Here is a 15901-nt window from a genome sequence, read left to right on the forward strand (position 1 = left end):
TCTCCAAGACGTTGCACACCATCTGACTAGTAAGTCAAAGTCTAATTCACAGTCTTTGCTGTCCCAACTTAATTGATATAAGTAGTGTAGAACATTATATAGAAACTGTGTCTATTCCTCGTCTAGTGAGGCCAAACAATAAATCTAGTGTAGGATCTAGGAAAAATCTTATTGTAATTAAACCAGAAAATCTAAATATCAGTGAACAAAAACAATTTCTAAAACTAGGTCTTCTAAACATTAGATCGCTCACACCTAAGGCGGTTATTGTAAATGAAATGGTCACAGATAATAGCTTCGATGTACTTTGCCTTACTGAAACCTGGCTTAAACCAAATGAGTATTTCGGTCTAAATGAGTCTACTCCGCCAGGATACTGTTATAAGCATGAGCCCCGTCTGATCGGTCGTGGCGGCGGTGTTGCAACAATCTATAGAGACATTCTTAATGTTACTCAGAAAACAGGTCACAGGTTTAATTCGTTTGAAGTACTTGTGCTAAATGTTACGCTCTTAGATGTAAGAAAGAAATCCCTATTATCTCTAGCCTTGGCTACTGTATATAGACCTCCAGGGCCCTACACTGATTTCCTAAAAGAGTTTGCAGACTTTCTCTCAGATCTATTGGTCAATGCCGATAAAGCAATAATTGTTGGAGATTTTAACATACACGTAGATAACACAAATGATGCGTTAGGGACTGCGTTTACAGATTTATTAAACTCCTTTGGGGTCAAGCAAAACGTCAGTGGTCCCACTCATCGTCTAAATCATACACTAGATTTAATTATATCATACGGAACCAATCCAACCGATATAGATATTATACCGCAAAGTGACGATCTCACTGATCATTGCATGGTAACGTGCATAATACGTACTGCTGAAATTTGTCATGTTGCGCCGCGTTATCGACCAGGCAGAACAATCCTTCCAATCACTATAGATAGATTCTCAAATAGCTTACCTGATCTATCTCAGCTGCTCAGTGAACCCAAACAAACAGATGAACTAGAGGAAATGACCAGCAGTTTGAGCACCATTTTCTCTAGTACATTAGATATTGTTGCACCAATTAGATTGAAAAAGGTTAGAGAGAAAACTAAAGCACCATGGTACAATAGTACTACACATGCTATCAAGAGAGAAACTCGTAACTTAGAGCGTAAATGGAAAGAAACTAATTTAGAGGTCTTTAGAATCGCGTGGAAATACAGTATGTCACGTTATAAAAAGGCTCTAAAAGCAGCCAGGGCTGAGCATCTCCGCAAACTAATAGAAAATAACAAAAATAATCCAAGGTTTTTATTTAACACCGTGGCTAGACTAACAAATAAACAGACATCGCCAGAGCAAAATATTCCGTTACAGTATAGTTGTAATGATTTTATGAATTACTTCAATGAGAAAATAGAAAGCATCCGAAATACAATTGTAAATGTACAATCCTCTATGGTGTCTTGTGATTCAGCCTCAATTATCGCCCCTCAAGAACAACTACACCGCTTTACAACTGTAGGATAGGAAGAGCTAAATAAACTTATCATTGCATCTAAACCAACAACATGTTTATTAGATCCAATACCCACTAAACTACTGAAAGAAGTGTTACATGTAGTGGAAGAGCCTCTTCTCAATATTATTAACTCGTCTTTATTCTTAGGTCATGTTCCAAAAATATTCAAGCTGGCAGTTATAAAACCTCTTATTAAGAAACCGCAATTAGATCAAAATAACTTAGCAAATTACAGACCCATTTCAAATCTTTCATTTATGTCTAAAATACTAGAAAAAATTGTGTCCGCTCAATTGTGCTCTTTCTTGCAAGAAAATAATATCTATGAAAAATTTCAGTCAGGATTCAGACCGCATCATAGCACAGAAACTGCGCTAGTTAAAATTACAAATGATTTACTTTTAGCTTCTGACCAAGGCTGTATCTCAATACTAGTTCTACTCGATCTTAGCGCTGCGTTCGACACTATAGATCACAAAATACTCTTGGATCGACTACAAAACTACACTGGTGTTCAGGGACAGGCATTAAGCTGGTTCAGATCGTACTTATCAGACCGTTACCATTTTGTCTGTTTAAATGGGGAAAAATCGAAGATAACGTCAGTAGACTATGGAGTGCCGCAAGGATCGGTGTTAGGCCCTCTGCTATTCTCAATATATATGCTGCCACTTGGTAATATTATAAGAAAACATGGAATTAATTTCCACTGCTATGCTGATGACACTCAATTATATATTTCATCACGACCAGATGAAAACACTAACCTATCTAAATTGACAGAATGTCTTAAAGATATAAAATGCTGGATGACGTGTAATTTCCTGCTATTAAATCCAGATAAAACGGAGGTATTACTTATTGGTCCAAAAAACTACCCACAAAATCTCTTACAATACAACTTTAATTTAGAAGGATGTCCTGTTACCTTATCCACTACAGTAAAAGACCTGGGTGTTATACTAGACCGCAACTTGTCTTTCGAAAATCATATTTCATATGTCACAAGAACTGCCTTTTTCCACCTTAGAAACATTGCTAAATTACGTAACATGCTATCTGTTTCTGATGCAGAAAAGTTAGTTCATGCATTCATGACCTCGAGACTAGATTACTGTAATGCTTTATTAGCTGGTTGTCCTGCATCTTCAATAAACAAGCTACAGTTAGTGCAAAATGCAGCTGCTAGAGTTCTTACTAGGTCAAGAAAATATGATCATATAACACCGATTTTATCATCTCTGCACTGGTTACCTATTAAGTTCCGTATCAATTACAAAGTACTACTACTGACCTATAAAGCCCTAAATGGTTTAGCTCCTGTGTATTTAATGGACCTTCTATCGCCCTACAATCCATCGCGTTCTTTAAGATCCCTAAATTCGAGGCTTCTGGTCATTCCTAGGATATCTAAGTCCACTAAAGGAGGGAGGGCGTTCTCACATTTAGCTCCTAAACTCTGGAATAGCCTTCCTGATACTGTTCGTTGCTCAGACTCGCTCTCCCAGTTCAAAACTAGATTAAAGACGCATCTCTTCAGCCAAGCATTCACATAATGCTTACCTTTTATACCACTGTTGAATCAGATCGAATGCATTAATATTATGAACAGCAGCTACGCTAATTATTTCCCATCTGCTTTTCTGCTGTTATCCCGAGGTAAATAGCGTTCGTCAGCTCCAGTTTGTATCCAGCCTCTCACGGAGACTTCTGATGCCCCAACACCTGCGATGAGACGACTCGACGCCTGTGAAGAGATGACTCAACGCCGGCGATATGTTATGCCCTAAATTAATACATGATGATTAACTAACTATATTCTTCTATGTACATTTCTGAAATGCACTTTCTGTAAAGCTGCTTTGAAACAATATGTATTGTGAAAAGCGCTATACAAATAAATTTGAATTGAATTGAATTGAGTCATGTCAATCAAAAAGTAAATTAGATGAACGATTTCTGCCATCTAGATCGCAACCTCCAAAGCGGGGCTTACCGTTCTTTCCTGACCTCCATACTGAGGTGTCGAGGTCATGGATTAGACCGACATCATTCAGAGTTTTTAACCCAGCGACATCTGAATATTCAAATATAGTAGGGTTAAAAAAACATGGTTATACGGCGATGCCTCAGGTGGAAGAGACGCTCGCGAGCTATCTCTCCCCCGAGTCTGCATCGTCGCTGAAAGCCCCGCAGCTGCCCACTAAACCAGTAAGAACGACATCGGTTTTAGTGGGTAGGGCATACTCGGCAGCAGGTTAGGCGGCCGCCAGTTTACACACTATGGCGGTCCTACAGGCATATCAGGCTGACTTATTAAAAGACATAGATGATGAATGTGAGGAAGTGGGGAGAGATACAATAGCGGAGATCAGGAAGGCAGCTGATCTGTTTCTTCGGGCCACCAGGGAAGCGGCAAAATCTATCGGCCGCTCTAAGGCAGCTCTGGTGGCCACGGAGAGGCATCTCTGGTTAAATCTTTCTGACATTAAAGAAAGGGATAAAAGATTTTTGTTAGATTCTCCTGTCTCCTCTACCGGTCTTTTTGGCGATTCAGTGAATTCGGTCGTCGAAAGATTTCAAGAAGCGAAAAAGCAGGCAGCTGCATTTCAAAAGTTTCTTCCCCGTAAGGTCTATGTCTCTGGGGCTGCTGGGCGGGAGCAGCCCCAGCCGAGTATGTCCTCCTCTCATAGAGCCCAGCAAAAGGTGAGTGTGGCTGTCCGTGCCCCCCCCCCCACAGAGAGACTGGGGGTCGGGACAGCGCGCTCAGCCAAGGTCTTCCCGAGGTAGAGCAGATCTGAGGACTGTAATTATCTCCAGGAAGGCCTCGGCGAAGAAGTCCTGACGCCAGGGGCGTCAACTAGATCTGCATCAACTAAATCGGGCAGTCAAGAAGTTAAAATTCAAAATGCTCACGTTGAAACAGATTGTGTGTCAGATCAGGTCCAAGGACTGGTGTGTCACAATAGACCTAAAAGATGCATACTTTCACGTCTCCATCCTTCCGCAACACAGGAAGTTCCTCAGGTTCGCTTTCGGGGGCGAAGCGTACCAGTATCGGGTTCTTCTGTTTGGCCTAGCACTGTCACCCCGCACGTTCACAAAGTGCGTGGATGCAGCTCTGGCTCCTTTGAGACTCCAGGGCATCTGCGTGCTGAACTATATAGACGACTGGCTCATCCTGGTACAGTCAGAACATCAGGCGGCCCAGCATCGAGATGCTGTGCTAGCTCATATGAAGACGTTGGGGTTTAGGCTAAATGTAAAGAAAAGCGTGTTAGTTCCACAACAGAACACCACTTTTCTGGGCGTAATATGGGACACAAAGACCATGAGAGCCTGTTTGGCGCCCGCCAGGATAAAATCGATCCTGGAAGCCGTGCGCAGAATAAGACTAGGCCAGTCACTCACTGTAGTACAGTTTCAGAGAATTTTGGGTTTGATGGCAGCAGCGTCCAACGTGATTCCTTTTGGCCTGCTGTACATGAGACCCTTACAGTGGTGGCTCAAGACCAGGGGGTTTTCCCCGAGGAGAAATCCGTTTCGCATGATCAAGGTCACGCGGCGATGCCTTAGTTATGTGGAAAGATCCTTGGTTCTTGTCCCAGGGTCCGGTGCTGGGAGCTCCTTGTCGTCGCTTAACGCTAACGACGGATGCTTCCCTCACCGGTTGGGGGGCGACCATGAGTGGTCGCTCAGCTCGGGGTCTGTGGAGCGACCATCATCTTTCCTGGCACATAAACCAGTTGGAGATGATGGCCGTGTTTCTGGCACTCAGACACTTTCTCCCAGACCTCAGGGGCCACCATGTGTTGGTTCGCACGGACAACACAGCGGTGGTCTCCTACATAAATCGCCAGGGGGGTTTACGATCTCACCGACTTTGGAAATTGGCACATCGAGTTCTGGTTTGGGCCCAGGGGAAGTTGCTATCAGTTCGAGCACTGTATATTCCGGGTTACATGAACAAGACGGCAGACTCTCTGTCGAGGCAGGGAGTGGTGCCGGGGGAATGGAGACTCCACCCCGAGGTGGTGGAAATCCTTTGGAGTCGATTAAGCTCAGGTGGATCTGTTTGCGTCTCGAGAGACAACGCACTGTCCCCTATATTATTCCCTAACGCATCCAGCCCCTTTGGGGTTGGATGCCATGGTACAGACGTGGCCGAGGTAACGTCTGTATGCCTTCCCCCCCCCTGGCATTACTACCAGGAGTTCTGGAGAGAGTTCGCCGGGACGGGGTTCGGCTCTTATTGATAGCCCCGTTCTGGCCGGGCCGAGTGTGGCTCTCAGACATTGTGTCTCTCCTCGAGGGTCCTCCGTGGGAAATTCCGGTCAGGAGGGACCTTCTCTCCCAGGCGGCAGGGTCAGTGTTACACCCGCGTCTGGAGCTATGGAAACTGTGGGCCTGGCCTCTGAGGGGGATCAGCTCATAGACTCAGGTCTTTCTACTGAGGTAGTGAAGACCATGTTACACTCTAGAGCTCCTTCCACGAGGAGGCTTTATGCCCTAAAATGGAGAGTTTTTCGTTGCCTGGTGTACAGGCCAGTCTGTGAATCCAGTTGACTGCCCAGTTGGTTCAGTACTAGATTTTCTTCAAGAAAGGTTTTCTTCGGGGTTGTCTCCCTCCACCTTGAAAGTATACGTGTCAGCTATATCTGTCTATCACGTTCCTATAGAGGGTGCGTCAGTGGGAAGACACCCATGGGTAACTCGCTTCCTCCGTGGTACTTTGAGGCTAAGGCCTGCGACATGCTCGAGGGTGCCGACTTGGGATTTGGCCATTGTATTGGAAGGTCTAGCCCTGGCCCCCTTTGAGCCCATTGAAGAGGTTCCAGAGAAGTTTCTCACATTAAAAACTTTGTTTCTTCTTTCTATCTCTTCTCTTAAAAGAATTGGGGATTTACAAGCATTGTCAGTTGCTCCCTCGTGTCTTGAGTTTGCGCCTGGTATGGTGAAAGTGTTCCTGTTTCCAAAGGAAGGATACGTGCCTAAGGTCCCCACTAATGTGGCGGGTCCAATAATGCTGCAGGCCTTTTCTCCGCCTCCATTCCAGAATCCGGACCAGGAGAAATAAAATTTACTCAGCCCAGTTAGGGCTTTAGATGCCTATGTCCACAGAGCTGCACTGTGGCGCAAGTCTGATCAATTGTTTGTGTGTTTTGGGTCCCCGAGTAAGGGGAAGCCCGCATCTAAGCAGACTTTAAAGGGTCACTCCACCCATTTGCATTAAGAGGTCCATTGTTAGACAACCAGTCATACTATTGAATGGTCGTGCAACATTCTTTCATTTTCCCCTGAGACGAGAGAAATCTACTATTTACCTTTTTCACTTCCTCCTACAATGACGCAAAAATCGTCATTTGACGTCATTGTAGGAGGAAGTGTAAAAAGGGGGGATTTCTGTATAGACTACAAGCACAAATTCCCACCCTTTCAAACCCGCCCATAGGGGGTTGGACCTAATGCGCTAACAGAGCTATCACAGATCAGTGGGTGGGACTTCACTTGCAGATACTGAAAGCAATATCAGCCATCTTGTTTATAAGCTAAGCTAACAAGCGCTGTGGATATAGGAAGTTACGACAATGACGGAAGAAACTAAACATGATATGGAAGAAGAGGATTTTGAAATTCTGCTGCTCGAATCCGCTGTTCGTGGCTATCTTTACGAGCCCCAATATAGTGAAGAGCAGCTGAGGCTGATGGTGGAACAGGAGGCGGCTGCCTGTCGCGGACGAGGAGCCCGGGCTGGCTTGAGCTGGGCGGACTGCTGGTGCGTGTGCTCTCGCTGTGCGCTACGGACACAGATAGAGTCCGTCTGCTGCAGAGAATTTCAACAAGGCAGTTTCTCCTGGACGAAATCTCTGAATCAGACGACCACACGGACGTTTGTGTTGTGATGTGAACCATCCTAGTTTCGCCTGACTGAACATGCAGGTATCATGCAATAATTCACCATATAGAAAGAAATACAAACGAGTAATTCACTAATGAGTTTGCCAATGTAACGGGGTTCGTTGTTGTGGGAAGAAGGAGGCTGGAACCGGCGAACATTTAAACGTTTTAATAGTAAAATAAACAAATACAAAACAAAAGTATAAGCCAGCTGGCCACACACAACAGAAACAAAACATAAAATCAGGCCTGTTCCTTTTGTGCTTCCGCTCCTCCGTGAGAGATATGAGACCGCTGCACAGGTGCCATTCATTATCACTCGCGTCGTCCTCTCACGTCCCTCGCCCTCGTCCTGCTCGCCACAACTAACTAGACATTTTTTGTGAAATGAATTTTAAACTCATTTGGCAGCTAGCCTTCTTGTAGACGGAAGAGCGATTTCTCTGATGTTTGCGCTGTTCTGGATTAGTGGGAGTGGCTTGCAGAGCTGTGCAACATGGTGCATTGTGGGAGTTGTTGTCTTACATACAAATGCGCCCCAAAGTTATTTTCTGTCTTTTCTCGGTCAAGAGGGCACCAAATTTAAAATTTCTTTTACATTTCGACTACATATATAACCCACTTTCAATAAAGATTAATGTTGAAATGGGTGGAGTGACCCTTTAAGTAAGTGGATAGTCGAGGCTATTTCGCTTGCATATGAGGCGGCCGGTCATCCTTCACCACTAAGGGTCCGAGCCCACTCGACTAGGAGTATGGCTGCTTCTATGGCCCTGTTGTCAGGGGTTTCACTTCAAGAGGTATGTGATGCGGCAGGGTGGTCCTCTCCGCACACCTTTATAAAATTTTATAACCTGGACGTGGCTTCTACTCCGGGTTCTTGGGTGTTTCTAGTATAATATGCATTACGATTTCACATATACAGGCACTTGAGGATTATGACGACGTGGATATTCAGTTCCCGCAGCGCTTGACGCAGCGCGAGTTCCCTTGAAAGGGAACGTCTCAGGTTACGTATGTAACCATGGTTCCCTGAGAGGGAACGAGGGAACGAGACGCTGCGTCGCTTTGCCATACTCCTGGCATGCCTGTGACCAACTTGTTCGACCTATCAGAAGCTGACATTGTTTGGTTCAGGGGTGCTTTATACCTTCCTGGTCAATGACGTCACCCGCCTATGACGTCTCGTCACGTCATTGGACTGATTTCACGAGTGCTTCATGACGCAATCACGCAGGGGCGTTCCCGCAGCGCTTGACGCAGCGTCTCGTTCCCTCTCAGGGAACCATGCTTACATACGTAACCTGAGACGGTTTCCTGTTTACAAACATTACAGGGTGCATGCGCATACCAGAGGCAGAAAGCCAGATTGGTGAGCTGGTCCGCTACTGCAACAACCTTAAGTATTGAAGCTTTCCTTATTGTTTGATAACTGCTGACTCAATAAAACGTGATTTTAGTTGGATCTGTTTGTTTGTCTTAATTTTGCAGTGTTACTGTGTGTGATATAGGCTGTAGGCTATGAATTATCATGTTAGGGTAGTAATGTTAGCAGTGCAGCATCTTTCATACTTTTCCATAAAGATTTAATGATCTTCTTCAAATCTTTAAGACTCGTGCGTAACAAAAAAGCCCTTAAATTATATAATCTTCTGAAGGTATTTTTTTGATTAACCCCCTTGTGTAATAATTAATTTATTATTTAATTCCCTTTTTTGTTCTTTACGTTTCTTTAGGTTTATGGTGTTTATCTATAGCCTAAAGGCCTGTACACACCGGGACGAATATCGGCTCGCGTTATTCGTCAGCGTTTTTCAACGCGTTTTTTGTGTTCACACCCAAGCGATTTTCGCTGACGATGAGCCGAGTGAACACGCAAATTCATTCCCTGACATTAGATGGCGCTTAATGTAAAACAGAAATACCCCGGTCCACAAAGTGGCGCTGCGCAACTACGCTGCTGACACTCGCTTGTCACTCAGAAGAAGAGAGCAAGTTTGTCGCGTTTGTTATATGGTTCTTTATTGTCGTTGGTGTCTCTTTATAAAGACACCAACAAGACCAGCAGCTCTACTCATCTAGCCTTACATCTTCCTCGTCTTATTTCTTCCCGGCAGAGTGTAGACGCTGTATATCTTCTTCGCCATTACGTATGTGTGCTCGGCAAGACCGTTTTGTGTTTGAGCGCCCCCAAGTTGTGTTTTACTGTAACTTCAGAAGCTCCAGACACGTGAGCAAAAGCGCCAATCTCATTGGTCGGATAGTTTTTGACGCGGCGCGTCAAACCAAAAAAACGAACCCGAGGCGTTTTTAAAAAAATGACGCTTTTACGCGTGGCGTTTTACGCGTTGGTGTGAACACTCACATTGGCGCCCTTTGTTTAGTCACGAGGCGTTAAACGTCGGCGAATAACGCGCGCGAAATTCGTCCCGGTGTGAACAGGCCTTAACAGTTACTGTTTGCTGCTATTTTGACTTCTTTGAAATGTAATAAGATTCGTCTTTTGAGGTTTGTTTGGTATTTTGTATGTTTCTTTAAGCAATAAAACATATAAAGATAAAAACATTGGGAATATGTTGGGCGGATGCACGCTTGGGTTAGTATATCATGAATACATGTATGCCTGCCTAATCCATGCGCTAAATTTGAACAGATCCTCCTCACTTTGCGACCTAAAATAGTCTAGAAAATCCCAAAAATATTTGTTGCAGAATGCTGAACACATTTCAGATATATTGGATGAGTCCCGACCATAGGGTCCCGACGAGCCGCGGCTGCATAAAACGTTCTAAGTACAACAGGGCCGGCGATTGCTATAGGCGAACTAGGCGGTTGCCTAGGGCGACAAATGTGTTGGGGGCGCGGGCGCCCTCTAGTGTCGCCCCTGGCCTACTTCCCATTAATCATAGAATTACAATGACAAGCGAAACAAAAACATATTTATTAAACATGATCATCCTAAGGCGCCCCTCAGCCATACGTTTAATTACTTGTCAACCTGATTATTAGATTGAATGGATGATTATTGTCGATCATTTCCTAAAGGGGGGGGGGGCGGGGGTTAGTTGCGTTACGTTACGTTCTATGGTTACGTTAGGCAAGTGCTCGGCTGCTGCGCGCGCTGATCGAAAATGAAGCGGTCTAAACCCTCTGGTGCACAGGGACGAAAACGGAGAAAGCAACAAGATAAATGAAAGCCCAGTATAGAGGTAAGTCTTCTCATCTCATCCATTAAGGTGTCAAATGTTCTGGCTATCGGGACAACCGGGAGATTCCCGCGGGCCCGACGTGCTTTTTGGGCCGATACATCTCATACTTTTATTTTTCTATTTTTGTCTTAACGGCCCATAAAACTCGCACATCGGTGGCCCATTCGTTTTGTTTTGTTTTGCTTAATTGGCGGCGCTGGGTTACTTCCAAATATATAACTTACTTTCAAGTATAGAAATTTTTACAATACTCATGAAAGTTTCCTTTATTTTTCAGTGCATTTGTTTTACAATATAGCCTATGGCAATTACTGTCATGGGATTAATATTATATCTATTATTATGTAGTAGTGTAATGTAGACAGACACTGTAATTAAAAGAGGTTTGAATTTTTCTTTGTTCAATTTGCACACTGAATATGGGTTGGAGCTTTTAGTTTTGAACTCTCAAAGTGCACCAGATTGATGAATTTAACATTAAAATGCACAAAATTTTCTTACGGGGAAATACCCCCGAAACCCCCTTAACCTTGTAGCAGCCCAATAGATTGTAGTAATAGTAGGCCTAGTGGTGGTAGTTGTAATTTATCTACTAAAAGTTATTTATGGTCAGATAAAATATAGTTGTACAATGCAACTATGATATAAATATCCTTGAACGTTCTTTGTAGCATTTGTTTGAACAATTTATTGTTTAAGTTTTTGAGTAACTATAAGAGCATGTTTAGTTTAATAAATACTTATAATTTTTTTAAGGGGGGGGGGGGTATATAAAACTCATGATATATAAAACTCAATATCGCCTAGGGCAACCAAAGGGTTAGAGCCGGCCCTGAAGTACAACGTTCATGGAATGTCCTTATGTCATTTGTACTCAATGAATGTTCTCATAATGTAGAGAGAAAACGTTGCGAGAACACCGTTCATGGAACATCCTTACAATGTTATTTTTACTTGATGAACATTCTCATAAGAGAGAACGTTCTTTGAACAACATTCGCGGAAGGTCTGTATGATGTTATTAATAGCCTATTTGCTAAATGTTTTTGGAATGTTTGCATAAAACGTTATTTGTGTTACATTAAGTGTTATTTGTCAAAGTCATTTTTTTGTAGGCCTAGTGCTTTTCACAAAACATATTGTTTCAAATCAGCATTACAGAAAACCATGATGTTATAATGTTTATAATAGCCTAAAATCTTAATGCCTTAGTCGCATAGCAGATTCCCAGCTCAGGGAACGTTCTCAGAACTTTAGCTAACGTTTTGGCAAGGTTCTCCTAAAGTTATGAACAAAAGTTCATCCAGTAGGCTTGGCTAACGTTACTAGCTAATAGAACGTTCAAAGTTATCTGGTCTATCAAAAAGTTCGCAAAACGCTAGCAGAAAAAAAGTTATATTGTTTCCCCCAGGCACTCCAGTTTCCACCACAGTTCAAAGATATTCATCATAGTAAAAAGTGGCGATAAATTGTCTGTGTATGAGCCCTGTGATAGCCATCCGTCCGGGTGTTTAGGCCCACAGGCATTGCAACAGTAATCCTAGGACAAGTGGTGTGAAGAATAGATGGAAGTAGAAGCAATGTTTCCAGGGGAATGTTTGGATGATTTATCCATAAGAAAAAAACGTTCTTAAAACATTAAAAAAAACTGGACGTTTTGAACATTTAGAAAACATTCAGAAATAACGTTTTCATGACATTTTCAATATGGTAGCCTAGAATGTAATGTTCTGACGTTCACATAAACCAAGAAAAAACGTTCTTAATAGGCCTACATTAAAAACCTGGATGTTTTTAACGTTTAAAAACCCTTCAGAAATAACGTTTTATAACTTAATGGGAATGTTAGTAAAACATGTAAAACAAACTGTGCAGGCTGGTGGTGGTGGTGGTGTGGTGTGGGGGATGTTTTCTTGGCACACTTTAGGCCCCTTAGTTTAAATGCCACGGCCTACCTGAGCATTGTTTCTGACCATGTCCATCCCTTTATGGCCTCCATGTACCCATCCTCTGATGGCTACTTCCAGCAGGATAATGCACCATGTCACAAAGCTCGAATCATTTCAAATTGGTTTCTTGAACATGACAATGAGTTCACTGTACTAAAATGGCCCCCACAGTCACCAGATCTCAACCCAATAGAGCATCTTTGGGATGTGGTGGAACGGGAGCTTCGTGCCCTGGATGTGCATCCCACAAATCTCCATCAACTGCAAGATGCTATCCTATCAATGTGGGCCAACATTTCCAAAGGAATGCTTTCAGCACCTTGTTGAATCAATGCCACGTAGAATTAAGGCAGTTCTGAAGGTGAAAGGGGGTCAAACACAGTATTATGGTGTTCCTAATAATCCTTTAGGTGAGTGTATAGGCTATATATACACTCACCGGCCACTTTATTAGGTACCCCATGCTAGTAACGGGTTGGACCCCCTTTTGCCTTCAGAACTGCCTCAATTCTTTGTGGCATAGATTCAACAAGGTGCTGGAAGCATTCCTCAGGGAGTTTGGTCCATATTGACATGATGGCATCACACAGTTGCCGCAGATTTGTCGGCTGCACATCCATGATGCGAATCTCCCGTTCCACCACATCCCAAAGATGCTCTATTGGGTTGAGATCTGGTGACTGTGGAGGCCATTTTAGTACAGTGAACTCATTGTCATGTTCAAGAAACCAATTTGAAATGATTAGAGCTTTGTGACATGGTGGAAGTAGCCATCAGAGGATGGGTACATGGTGGCCATAAAGGGATGGACATGGTCAGAAACAATGCTCAGGTAGGCCGTGGCATTTAAACGATGCCCAATTGGCACTAAGGGGCCTAAAGTGTGCCAGGAAAACATCCCCCACACCATTACACCACCACCACCAGCCTGCACAGTGGTAACAAGGCATGATGGTTCCATGTTCTCATTCTGTTTACGCCAAATTCTGACTCTAACATCTGAATGTCTCAACAGAAATCGAGACTCATCAGACCAGGCAACATTTTTCCAGTCTTCAACTGTTCAATTTTGGTGAGCTCTTGCAAATTGTAGCCTCTTTTTCCTATTTGTAGTGGAGATGAGTGGTACCCGGTGGAGTCTTCTGCTGTTGTAGCCCATCCGCCTCAAGGTTGTGCGTGTTGTGGCTTCACAAATGCTTTGCTGCATACCTCGGTTGTAACGAGTGGTTATTTCAGTCACTGTTGCCATTCTATCAGCTCGAACCAGTCTGGCCATTCTCCTCTGACCTCTGGCATCAACAAGGCATTTCCGCCCACAGAACTGCCGCTCACTGGATGTTTTTTCTTTTTCGGACCATTCTCTGTAAACCCTAGAGATGGTTGTGCGTGAAAATCCCAGTAGATTAGCAGTTTCTGATATACTCAGACCAGCCCTTCTGGCACCAACAATCATGCCACGTTCAAAGTCACTCAAATCAACTTTCTTCCCCATACTGATGCTCGGTTTGAACTGCAGGAGATTGTCTTGACCATGTCTACATGCCTAAATGCACTGAGTTGCCGCCATGTGATTGGCTGCTTAGAAATTAAGTGTTAACGAGCAGTTGCACAGGTGTACCTAATAAAGTGGCCGGTGAGTGTATATTATATATGTCTGGTTCCCCCAACCAAAAAAACACACACATATATATTTATATATATATATATAATTAACTAATTAATTTAAAAGGGATAGTTAGTTCACCAAAATTAAAAGTTGATAGTCAGAAAAAGAGCAGAAACAGAAAAAATCTTCCTAGATATTAGCTACATGTTAAGTCAATGAACATGGCTGGTAGGCTACTGACTCTGAGGTAAAGTTGACAGTGATTCTACATTTGTAAGGCTTGTTAGCTCTAAAAATGCAGGAGAGTAGGATCCAATTGCCGCAATACAAAACAACCAAAAATTACAAGGAATAGAACAACGATGAACTCAGGAAACTGAAGCACACCAACAAACAGCTAGTGAGTGATGTTACGCCTGTTACCGAGGCTTCGAATGAAGCTTGTGTCAAGATAGAACGTCAGTCAGTAGTCTTCCCGCTAGTGAAATGACGTCACCGGTGACTTTCGAAGCCTCCTCGTTTGAGTGCAGCAGTGCTTCGAGAAGTGGTTCACTTTTAGCGGAACGATGTGTTTTGATGTAGTTTTGTCTGTCTGCGCGGATCCAGCGCGTCAGAAATAGAAAGCAGCACCCGTTTACTGTCGACGACCGTTTAATGTGGACAGAATTTAATGGGTTCCATGTGTTTTTGGCGCGACGTGTTAAGCCTTTCGTGACAAAGGCTGAATCCGAAATCCGAAAACCACCCCCTAAAAACCCTCAATCCATGTTAGGTTAGTCCACTAATACAGTTCATGTCATATGTTCATATCAAATTATTATGAACGCTTCTTGTTTGCTGATTGGCTGCAGTTTGTGATAATCTATGTTAAGTTTCAATGCCAAATTTTAAAACCGTTTGTTCAACACTCTGATATATAATAATTATATATTATATAGAAATATAATTATCTTTTTTTTTTTTTTTAGAAAATAGAAAGATTTAAATAGATATGTGAAATGAGAAATAGAAATGAATTATTTGAAAATATTTATAGAAATTTTAATAACATTATACATGTATTTACTGTCTTTTTAAAATGTTTATTGCACATTTTGCACATTTACAATGCAAGACAGGCAGCAGCGTACCTATATCATAAGGCACACCACATTTATAACATGCAAAAAAAAGAGCATGATTTGAAATGGAATGGACTCATGACCAAGATGTAAATAAGAACAGAACTAAAATGGTAAATATTTTGTCATAAGGCAACATTTCAAAAGGCTACAGCACTGAAAATCACAAAAAATACCTAAAAGCTAAATTAAGTCAATTTATTACATTTATTGTCAAATCAATTTAATTTTATGGACTAGCACACACACTGTATGCAGTACCCCATTTATACCCTTTTTGTACATCATTAACTCTCTCGTATTTCTCACTAAGGGGTCACACTTGTGACACTCGGCAGTCAATAACTTCTTTGTAATGAAATGAATGTACAATATTTTGGTCCAATACCATTTATTCTTTAATATTTTGTATTTTAAGGGGGTTTTGTGCCACTAGACAATATTCACCTCTAAATTGTGCACAATTTATATATAAAATAAAAAAATACTCAATCCCTATCTTAGTATTAGGTTTTTTATTTGTATATGTATTTAGACATTATCAAAGACTAATCAACTTGGCAGGTGTTTTTTTGTGGAATGTACCCACAACAATTGCTCTGT

This window comes from Rhinichthys klamathensis, unplaced genomic scaffold (genome assembly GCF_029890125.1).
Source record: "Rhinichthys klamathensis goyatoka isolate OS25496 unplaced genomic scaffold, OSU_Roscu_1.1 h1tg000358l_1, whole genome shotgun sequence".
NCBI lineage: Eukaryota > Metazoa > Chordata > Actinopteri > Cypriniformes > Leuciscidae > Rhinichthys > Rhinichthys klamathensis.